The 10333-nt window shown below is 37.2% G+C and overlaps 1 pseudogene; it reads right to left on the bottom strand.

Moving 5' to 3' along the window:
- The window catches only part of LOC125349371, a 34064-nt pseudogene extending 26372 nt beyond the window's left edge, over positions 1-7692 (bottom strand).
- Between the last annotated feature and the right edge of the window lie 2641 nt (positions 7693-10333).

The following is a 10333-nucleotide window of genomic DNA, read 5'->3' as shown; positions in this document are numbered from 1 at the left end:
TCGTCAGGTGTGTAACATTAATGCAAGCTGAGGAATGAGGATCTATTTGCTAGCCTTCCAATCACTATAACAAATACTTGAGGTAATCAACATATGAGAGAAAGCGATTGTTTTGGTTCAGAGCTTTGATGTTCCCTGGTCATGAGTAGTTTACCCCACTGCTTTCATGCTACTGGCAAAGCAGCAAATCATGAGGGCAGTGTGCGTCAAGAAAAAAAAAAGAAGAAAAAAACCCAGTCAACATCATGTTGCAGGGACCAAAAGAGAACTAGGTGGGGGCTAAGGTCCCACAGTTGCCTTTGAAGGCATACCCCCACATGACTGACAGAATGCCTTCTAATTCCTACCTAGTCAATTTTATTTCCCTCTGCACTTCCAGTACCTAGCAGTGTATTATGAATTTAATCCAGAAATTGTATTATTTAGGTGATCACCACATTGAAAGGAAAGACAGTGTTTGGTTGAAGTCCAGGATAAATTGCTTTGCTAAGATATAAAAATCCTGCAAATGCAGGAGTGTTCAATCACTCTGGAAAGCAGTGTGAAATTTCCTAAAAGAAAACTAAATATACAACTACCCTAGGATCCAGCTATTCCACTTCTGAGCATCTAATCCAGTAGAACATAAACAAGGCTACAGAACAACCCATGTTAATTTCAGCACTGTTTACCATAGCCAAGATTTGGAATCAGCCCAGATGCCCCTTAATGACAAATGGATAAAGAGAATATGGTGTACATATATATATATATATATACATATGTATGTACATATACATATCTATATAATGGAATTTTACTCATCTATTAGAAAAGAATGATACTGTACCACTTCTAAGGAAATGGAGAGACTTGGAAAGAATTGTATTAAGTGAAGAAAACCAGACCCAGGAAAACAAAGGTTGCACAGTTTCTCCCATTAGGGGTAGCTACAATCTGTAAGTAAACACTGGGTAGTATGTAAGCAGTGCCAAATGAATTAACTAAATTATAATAGGCACTATGGAAAGCTCAAATAGTACATTTTTTTAGGAAGATGTAGTCAAAGCCCAACAAAATAAGTACCAAGAAATGGGTAATTGCAACGGGAGGAACAGGAGAGGGGGTAGACAATGAAAGGGAGAGGGAGGGGAGGATGCAATCAAGAATTGTAAATACCATCAAATTAAGAAATGGAAGGGGTAGATCGAATGGGGAAGGGATGGGGGTGACACAGATCAAGATGCATTGTACTGCTTTGTTAAATGACACCTCCCTCATACAACTAAAGATAATTTTTAAAGAAGAAAAAAATCCTGTTGGAGAGCTCACCTAAAAGGACAGAACAGTTTGTCCAATGGAGTGCTTTTTGCTGTCTTGCACTTGGGCAAGGGCTTTCAGGGTTTTCAGAATCCATCAGCTCAAGAGAAATCATAACTGATATATGCCAGTTTGCCTCCTTGCTGGCCTCAGCCCGATTAATGACTTAATGCATAAACTCTGCAATTATACTGTCTGAGTTTGAAAAGGCCTCTGCTTGCTACTTTCTGGTTGGAAAGCCTTTGACAAGTTAATTCTTCCAGTGCTTCTTTGGTCCAAGTCAGTATGAAAATATTAAAGGTATCTAAATAATGGCTGTTACATGGAAGAGCCTCTTTTGATGCAGACCACTTCCTTCAGTACTCCATCCATGAGCACATTAGTCATCATAATCGTCCTGTGGGATGGGTTGTCACAGCTTTGTTAGGCTTGTCATTAGTGTGAAGCCAGCAGACAAGCCTAAATGCTTATTTCTTTCCTAGATATATTTTTAGAAGTTGAAGAAGTGTGTTTTGAATAGATATAATAAAAAAATGTAGTGTATGATGATTTCATCTTGGCATGGAAAGATCCTAATGTACAGGGAGTAGCTCATTCACCCCTATGTGCCCTCCCCTAGGAGAGGAGTAGGAAGGGGTGGGGGTCAGCCCTCTGTCGACAGACTCAGACCCTGCTGCCCTGCCAGCTCCTTAGTGAGTCCTCTGAACTAACACTATAGGCGTTCAATGTGAAGAAATGTTCAAAGGACTTTCATAAAGTTCTTTTCCAGAGATAACTGCTTTTTATATCTTTACTTGGAAAAATAAAAATTACCAGCCTTTCATATATATATATATATATATATATATGTATATATATATATATACATATATATATATATATATATATTTTTTTTTTGACCAGTCCTGGGGCTTGGACTCAGGGCCTGAGCACTGTCCCTGGCTTCTTTTTGCTCAAGGCTAGCACTCTGCCACTTGAGTCACAGCGCCACTTCTGGCCATTTCCTATATATGTGGTGCTGGGAAATTGAACCCAGGGCCTCATGTATAAAGGGCAAGCACTCTTGCCACTAGGCCATATTCCCCAGCCCCCTTTCTTATATTTTTATTGGCCATAAAATCCAAGTTGTCTTTTTTCATTTGATAGCTGAGTGAGTTAAGATACCAAGAGATGAAGCAGTTAAGCCCAAGACGGTAGCATTTTTCCACCAGGTTTATTAGACCTCAGGATGAGGTGAGATTTTGATAAGAAGGGCAAGACTTTTTGTCTGTGTTTAAATTGCAGTGCCTAGCTGAGATTAAAAATGTTAACCAACCTCACATTGTAATTCAGTAGTTCTCAAAGCTTGACTGATGATGAAGCTTGGCAGATGGAAAGTATGTCCTTTTGGGGGTATTCCAAGTGATCACTCACTGCACATCAGAGCTCAACCTACAACACTTGCACAACCCTCAGCTCAGAACCAAAGTGATCCTCTACTTGGTTCTCTGTGCTTTCACACACATCTTCACACGCTGTTGTTATATGCCATTTATTTTAAGAGAAAATGATTTCATTCTATGTGACAGCCACAGCTGAAACAACTACAAACAAAACATGATGAATTTAAGGAGAGAAAGTCATATCTTGGCAAAGTGATGTGCTTCATACCTAATTTAATACAGCTTTATACAGACTATTCAGATGTCCAGGGGAAAGAATCAAACGTACAAGAAACAGTAAGTCTGGTTTCCTCTTCTTACTGCACTTCAGAAGGTGAGAGGGAGTTTATGTACTAAAAGGACAGTAGCTTTGAAGAAGAGGAACAGTGTCAATATAAATCATTGAAATGTATTATCTCATCACATTTTATCTACTTAGTGAAAGCGTAAGGAGCTAAAAATCCAAAATCATGGACTTTTTGAAGGGAAGTGAAGTTCCTCACAAGTGTGTGCTTTGTGTACCAGTCAATGAGCCACGGCGTTCTTCTGTCTTGAACTTTGCATCCACACCAAAAGATACTTGCATATGTTCTAAAGACCAACATGTTCGTTCATAGTATATTTTGTATCTGAAAAACAAAATCCTATCCCATATGCATATTTTTTAGAGATTGTGGTCAGATTTGTGTTCTTCACTAATAAGTTGTTTTAGTTTTGACACTGTCTTAGTAATTCTGTGACTCAAATATCCATTTGTATATGAGAAATTCAGAAAAAATATTTTTTACTCAAATGACAAATTTATTAGGTAATGGAGTTAAAATTTGGATCTAGATTATTTCCCAAATTATTTTCTTATCATTACCATTAGAGAAACATAAACTGTAATGAAAACCTAACTTCATTATGTAATGGAGGAGCCAACAAACTCCCTTGCAGGGCTCAGTAGTAAACATTTAAATCTTTCAAACGATCAAGTTCTCCAGTAAAATTCTGCTATTTGGTATAAGACTAAATGCATAAACAAACCAGAATCTGATGACCCTGAAATCCTAGCTTCTCAGAAGGGTGAGATTTGAGGATTGAGGTTCAAAACCAGCCCAGGCAAAAAAAGTCTGAGAAACTCTTATCATCAGTTAACCAACAAAAGTCTGGAAGTGGGGAGGTGTGGTTCAAGTAGCCGAACATAAGACTTTAGCAGCAAAGCTCAGGAACAATTCCAAGCTCCTGAATTCAAGCCCCAGAGTGGCACAAAAGAAAAAAAAGAGAAGAAATATGTAAACAAATTGATATAAATCAGTACAAATTGATTAAACTTTATTTATAAAATTCAGTAACTTCTTCATAGTGATAGTTTTCCAATCCATACAACTGACTCAAGTCATTTGATTCTGACTCAGTGGGAACTATTACAAGGGGCACTATAAAACATGCTTCCTAAGAAGTGCATTTGAATTTCTTTTCCTACTGTGAAAGAAGTCAGTGTCTCAATTTGTCACATTCATTTCACTAGTTTTGATTTAAGCATCTACTTCTTCTTGAGACTAACCTCTGAACTAGTTTGATAACTGCTAATCTCCTTTTTAAATTATACATAGTTTGAAAAATGCTTTAAAACAGATTCAATGCATAGCTGTATGAAAAGTCATGGTTGTGTTCTCTTACTAAAACTTACCCTTTATAATGGAGTAGAAAACATTAGCACAGTCCCTCAACTAAATCCTACTTTCTTGAGGACATAGGGACATCTGACATCTGGGCCCTGCAGAGACATTGAGAGGTCCTCTGGGCAGATGCTCTCCATTGGATATGTTCTACCAGTATTTTATTTCCATTTACACAACATGAAAGTCGTTTCAAATCAATCATGTCAGTGTATGTCATAACAGGGAACATTTAGGCAATTTGCTTGTCTGTTATGACTCAAAGTTGATAGGAAGAAAGGAAGCTGTCATTGTGATAAAGCAGTCCTCTCTACTAATCTGACAGGGATATTCTCCAGTTTATGCTTAGCTGGTGCCCTCCAGAAAGAATAGTTTTAAGGTATTTATATACCTAACTAGTTAAAAGCGTATTTGGAGTTGGGACTTGGTTACTAAATTTGATGAAATTAATAGTAGCATTGACTCAATTTGAACAATAATCAATTCAGTTAAAAGCCATGATGTTGTATGCATGTGCGTGTTTACTGTGACTGGTACAAGCTAGGAAAGCGCTCTATCACTGAGCTGAATCCTCAGCCATAAAATCTAAATTTAGTGGCTACTTTCCCAAATGTAGTTCTTTTCATGCTTTCAGTGCCTTTTGTACTTCTATTATAACATTATCATTTTTGCCTTAGGATGTAGGTATTTGTGTATATATCTTTTCCTTTTCCTGAATGAAACATGCAGCACCAAGTAGAAATTGTTCCCATCTACTCTGCCTTGAGGACCATAGCATCTTAAAACATTTAAACTGAATTTTTCTAGTAACATGGTTAGGTGTATGCCAGAAAAATTCCCTTAGTATGTGGGTCGTAGCCACACTTCAATAGCCTTTTTGCTCAATTTTCATTACTTAAGAAACTGGATTAAAAACATTAAATAGAAAACTATGAAAAGCATAATACAATTCTATAAGGAAAGTCTATGGTCATAGTTTTAAGTGCAGTGCCTACCTAGTAAAACAAAAGACTAGTTCAAACCCTAGTAGTGCCAAAGAAACAAAAACAGCTGGGTGCTGGTGGTTCACACCTTTAATTAAACCTACTCAGAAAACTAAGATCTGAGGATCACAGTTCAAAGCCGGCTTATACAGAAAAGTCCATGAGACTTTCTAATTAACCAGCAGCAAAATACTAGACTGAATGTGTAGTTCAAGTAATAGAATGCCAGCCATGCACAAAAAAGGCCAAGTGAGAGCTTAAACCCTGAGTTTAAGCCCTGGAACTGCAACAGAATTTTAAAAAATAGCAAAAAATGCTATGTAAGGAAAATCTAAACTATATCTCCTTCAGATAGTCTGCACCAAGAGATTCATTTTTGTTAATTATTCAAAAAATGAATTGTTTTGTCTGTTGGGTTTCTGTTTTAATTTTGTCTTTAATGGTTATGAACATGAAGAGCCAGGTGCTGGTGGCTCAGGCCTCTAATCCTAAGTACTCAACAGACTGAGTAGTTTGAAGCTCAGCCTCGCAGGAAAGTCTGCGAGACTCTTTATTTCCATTGAATTACAGGGGGAAAAATACCAGATGTGAAGCTGTGCCTCAAATGGTAGAGGGCTAACTTTGAGCACAAAAGCTCAGGGACAGTGCCTAGGCTAAGAGTTCAAGCCTCAGGACTGGCAAAAAAAAAAAAAAAAAAAAAAAGGAATAAAATAATTGAGGATTTGGCAACCTTGGGACATTTCCTTGATCTAGTAACTTTTCAAGTTGATGGGTTTTCTTGTCAAGAACCTTTATAGGCCTGGAATTTATTGTACATTTCATCACTTCTTGCAGTGAGGTCACCTTCTTTAGCGTTTCTGAATGCTAAAATTGATGTGAGGTCAAGGAAGCCCCTGACCTGTCCCACACATGGTTTTCCATTTTAAATAATTCATATGCCACAGTTTATTCAAACAACTGTTCTTTGTGAGTAAAGAGAGCATTGTAAACTTTGCAACTTTATATTGTCAATTATCACCCAAGAAAATGAGTTAAAATCAATTTTCATAATGATCTCCTATTAAAAATGAATGGAGTACTTAATGGAAAGCTCTGTCAAAATTTACACTTGTCAAAGATTTGAGCTATAAAATTACAGGCCTATAAAAGTTTTGATACTTGAGAATGTGTCATCTTCTTTCATTAACAGTATGATTTGTCCAGCCTTCCAGCTCTGTTATTCAAAGCAAAAACCATTTTGGCAGCAGAAAATCATCTGAAAAATTTCAACCAGCAGTTAGAGACACTCCTGGACCAGAATGGGACAGCCAGTGACTGAAATGTGCCTATAGAGCAAGGGCTCATGGTACTGCCTGCTACCTTCTGAAACTCAGCTGCTTTATAAATAATGTATAGTCTAATCACTAGAATTCATGCTTTATTCTCATGCAAGATAAGTAACACCATTTCAAATATCTAAAAACTTTAGAAGCTATAGTCATCTTTTCTGATTAGTGTCTTAAGTAATAAACTTTAATATTGTTAATATCTAATCTTTATTTCTTTTTCTTATTTGGTACTGTTGTGGGACTTGAACTCAGGATTTGGGCACTGTTGCTGAGTTTCTTTCACTCAAGGCTAATGCTCTAACTCTTGAGCCACAGCTCTACTTCCAGTGTGTGTGTGTGTGTGTGTGTGTGTGTGTGTGTGTGTGTGTGTGCTTCCTAAGTAGCTCGGATTACAGTTGCCATGTTTGCCCAGCTGTCACCGAATCTTATCTATCCCCACATGAGTTTTAACTTACAAACATGTAAAATAAAGCTATGTAAATGTAGACTAATTTTAGTTAATTCAGAGACATCTGCAGAATTTAAGTACACTGAAGCTAATTTTAAAGTAAACTGGTTTAAGTAAGAAACACTGTAAAACAAAGTAATAAAGATTTACTGATATAATCATATTTACTAATAAGCTAATGTAATTTTTTTTTAGTTCTAGGGATTGGACCCAGGGCCTTGTAAATGCTCAGCAAGTTCTGTACCACTGAACTCAAACCCCAGCCCTAACTGATCGTGTTATTAGAAAGCACATATTTCAGGCAAATGGCAGTCTGATTATGGAAGTATCATGTGCAGAGTGCTACTGTTGTAAGACTTCCATAATGAGTTCATCAGAAATTTTGTCCCCTGTACCGTTGTAACTGAGAAGACCGTTCTCTGCAGTGTCAGCTAGTTCAGCATCCTCAGCTGCTTGTAACAAGCAAGCATTGTCGCTGCCACTGCCCCAGTCAGTGTCCAAAGATGCACCTGGTGATGGCTTGCAGGGTGGAGCTTCATGATGACTCATACCATCTGCTATAATGTCTTCTTTCTTTATTCAGTGAGGAAGGGGGAGGGAGATAAAGGGTAGTCAATGAGTTTACCGTACACACCAAAACATTTTACACTGAAATGAATATTCTAGATGAATACTGTCTGCCAAGCAGGCAGCATAAAATTCCACATTGGAAATTGTTATTTGGCAGGAAAATAACTTCTTTTTTGGTGGTGGTGAAATCAACTCTCTTTTCCATGCCACTCATTCATTCACTTTTATAGTGATAGTGCTAGAAATCACAGACCTGCGGATGCTGGGTACATGAACTGCCCTGGTGAATCTCTCTCCAGCCTGGACCCCACTTATTGATGTGCAGTGTGGATATCACACAGTGAAGAGGCCTCAGAAAGGTGGCAAAGAGGTGTGTCCCAGGAAGGCATCACTATATGGGCTAGAGCAAACATAGACTGAGGTTTTGAAAAGGAGACAGTCCAGCTAAGACATTTGCTAGCTTGACAATAGGCTTAATCTCTAACTTACAAAGTAGCTACAATAACATGTGCACCATCCTATCCAGCTCTCCACTGAGATAGTCTTGCAAACTTTTCTGCCCAGGCTGGCCTCAAACCACAATCTTCCCAATCTTGACTTCCTAAGTAGGTAGGATTATAGGTATGATTGACAAGTACTGTTACTTCTAAGCATTTTTCAACCTAGAAGTTTAGTAAGAATCTGGCTACCAGTTACAGGAGACATTTTAAAAATCAGACTGAATAGTTACCAGATTGACTTTTCTAGAATATAAGCTTAAATTTGGTCATCTTGTAGCCGGTAGCTTATTCTAAGTATAACACGTTAAAAAATAACTCAAAAATGATGGGAGGGTATAAAATTAAGTCTGAAAATAGGATAAGATAGACATTACTAAAATGTTTCAAAATTTTAGTGAAATCATACAAAAATAGACATAGATATGTAATAGAAATATAGGTGGTAAACCCACAAAGAATTCATAAATAAAGAATTCAAAGTAAAACAAGTGAAATGTCACTCAGCTTTTTGCTTAGTAGAGATGAAAAGGTCATTTCCTGTCATTTCTATGGAATGAAATTCAGTTAATAGGTACTGCTAAAGTATTTGTCACACTTTAGGGGAAAATATCAAGCAAATAGCATGTGAATTATGACTTTAACAGTACACAAACATACATATAAATTATGGAGGATATATGCTAAAAATTTGATATTTTGGCCTAATTGTGACAGAGCAAGATTTTTTCAATTTTCTCATGTATTTTCTGTTGCTTTTTTTTCCTGCAAAGAATGTTAGTAAGTTGAGTAAATAAAACACTTTAAGGGCTGAGAATATGGCCTAGTGGTAAAGTAGTCTCCTCATATACATGAAGCCCTGGGTTCGATTCCTCAGTACCACATATATAGAAAAAGTGGGAAGTGGCGACTTGGCTCAAGTGAAGCCAGGGACAGTACTGAGGCCCTGAGTCGAAGTCCCAGGACTGGCAAATATATATATATATATATATATATATATATATATATATATACATACATGTATATGTATGTATACATATATATACACACACATACAGATATTTCCAATATTATGTGCATAAAACTCTTTAAGAGAAAAGTTAACTGTTGAGTAATACCTGCCAGAACTTAAGTTACATGTTCCCTTTGACACAGTTCTACTTTTAAACATGCATCCTTCAGAAATAGTTGTTCAGAAAGATAAACATGGGTGTTTTCCTTACTTTGTAAAGCAAAAAGGGAGAAACATCCTAAATTTTGGGACCAGTTCCATTGATGATGCAATTTCTCATGCCGCAGTGCAAAAGAACAAGCTGCATATTGTCAGACATGCGCTGAGACAGGAGCATCACTCCCGTAAGTAAAAACAGTCACTGCTCTGTTTAGATGCTATCTGGTCAAGTGTGGTAGTGCAAGCCTGAAATCTCAGCACTGGGGAGACTGAGGCAAGTACATCATTAATTAGATGTCAGCCTGAACTTCATAGCCAGATGTTATTTAAACTAGACACAGCTCGATCTTGCTCATAGCTCATGTATGCTACTGTGCCAGAAATGAATTTGGAGACAGAAAGACAAAAATTGGCACTTACTTCTTTGAGAAGGTAGCGGAGACTTACATCAGTGGGCAATGGAAAATCTAAATCAGAGAGAAACAAACTATTTTATGTAGACATCTAATTATCTCATTTTTTTACTTTGTGGTAAATGTAAAAATTAACTCACTGTCAGATTTGAAGTTTACTGCTTTACATACAGGATCATGACCTTTTTGATACCAAACTTCAATTAAAATCCTGTTTGTATAAAGAAAAGTGTTAGTAATGTCCATGCCTGATAAAAACAAAATCCAGTTCTCTGTTGTCTATAAGGAATGTGCCCAGGACTTAAAGATGGAGGAAAACCCAAGAATAAAAAGATCACAGTAGATACACAGCAACCAAAATAAGCTGGTTGCTAAAAAATGTCACAACGTGGATAAAAGGCTAGGAATATGGTCTAGTGCTCACTTCATATACGTGAAGCCCTGGGTTCAATTGCTCAGCACCACATATATAGAAAAAGCCAGAAGTGGTGCTGTGGCTCAAAAGAAGCTAAGGACAGTGCTCAGGCCCTGAGTTCAAG

The sequence above is a fragment of the Perognathus longimembris genome, chromosome 1, assembly GCF_023159225.1.
Source record: "Perognathus longimembris pacificus isolate PPM17 chromosome 1, ASM2315922v1, whole genome shotgun sequence".
Classification (NCBI taxonomy): domain Eukaryota; kingdom Metazoa; phylum Chordata; class Mammalia; order Rodentia; family Heteromyidae; genus Perognathus; species Perognathus longimembris.
Note: the sequence above shows the minus strand (reverse complement) of the source record. Positions and strands in the feature narration are given on the sequence as shown.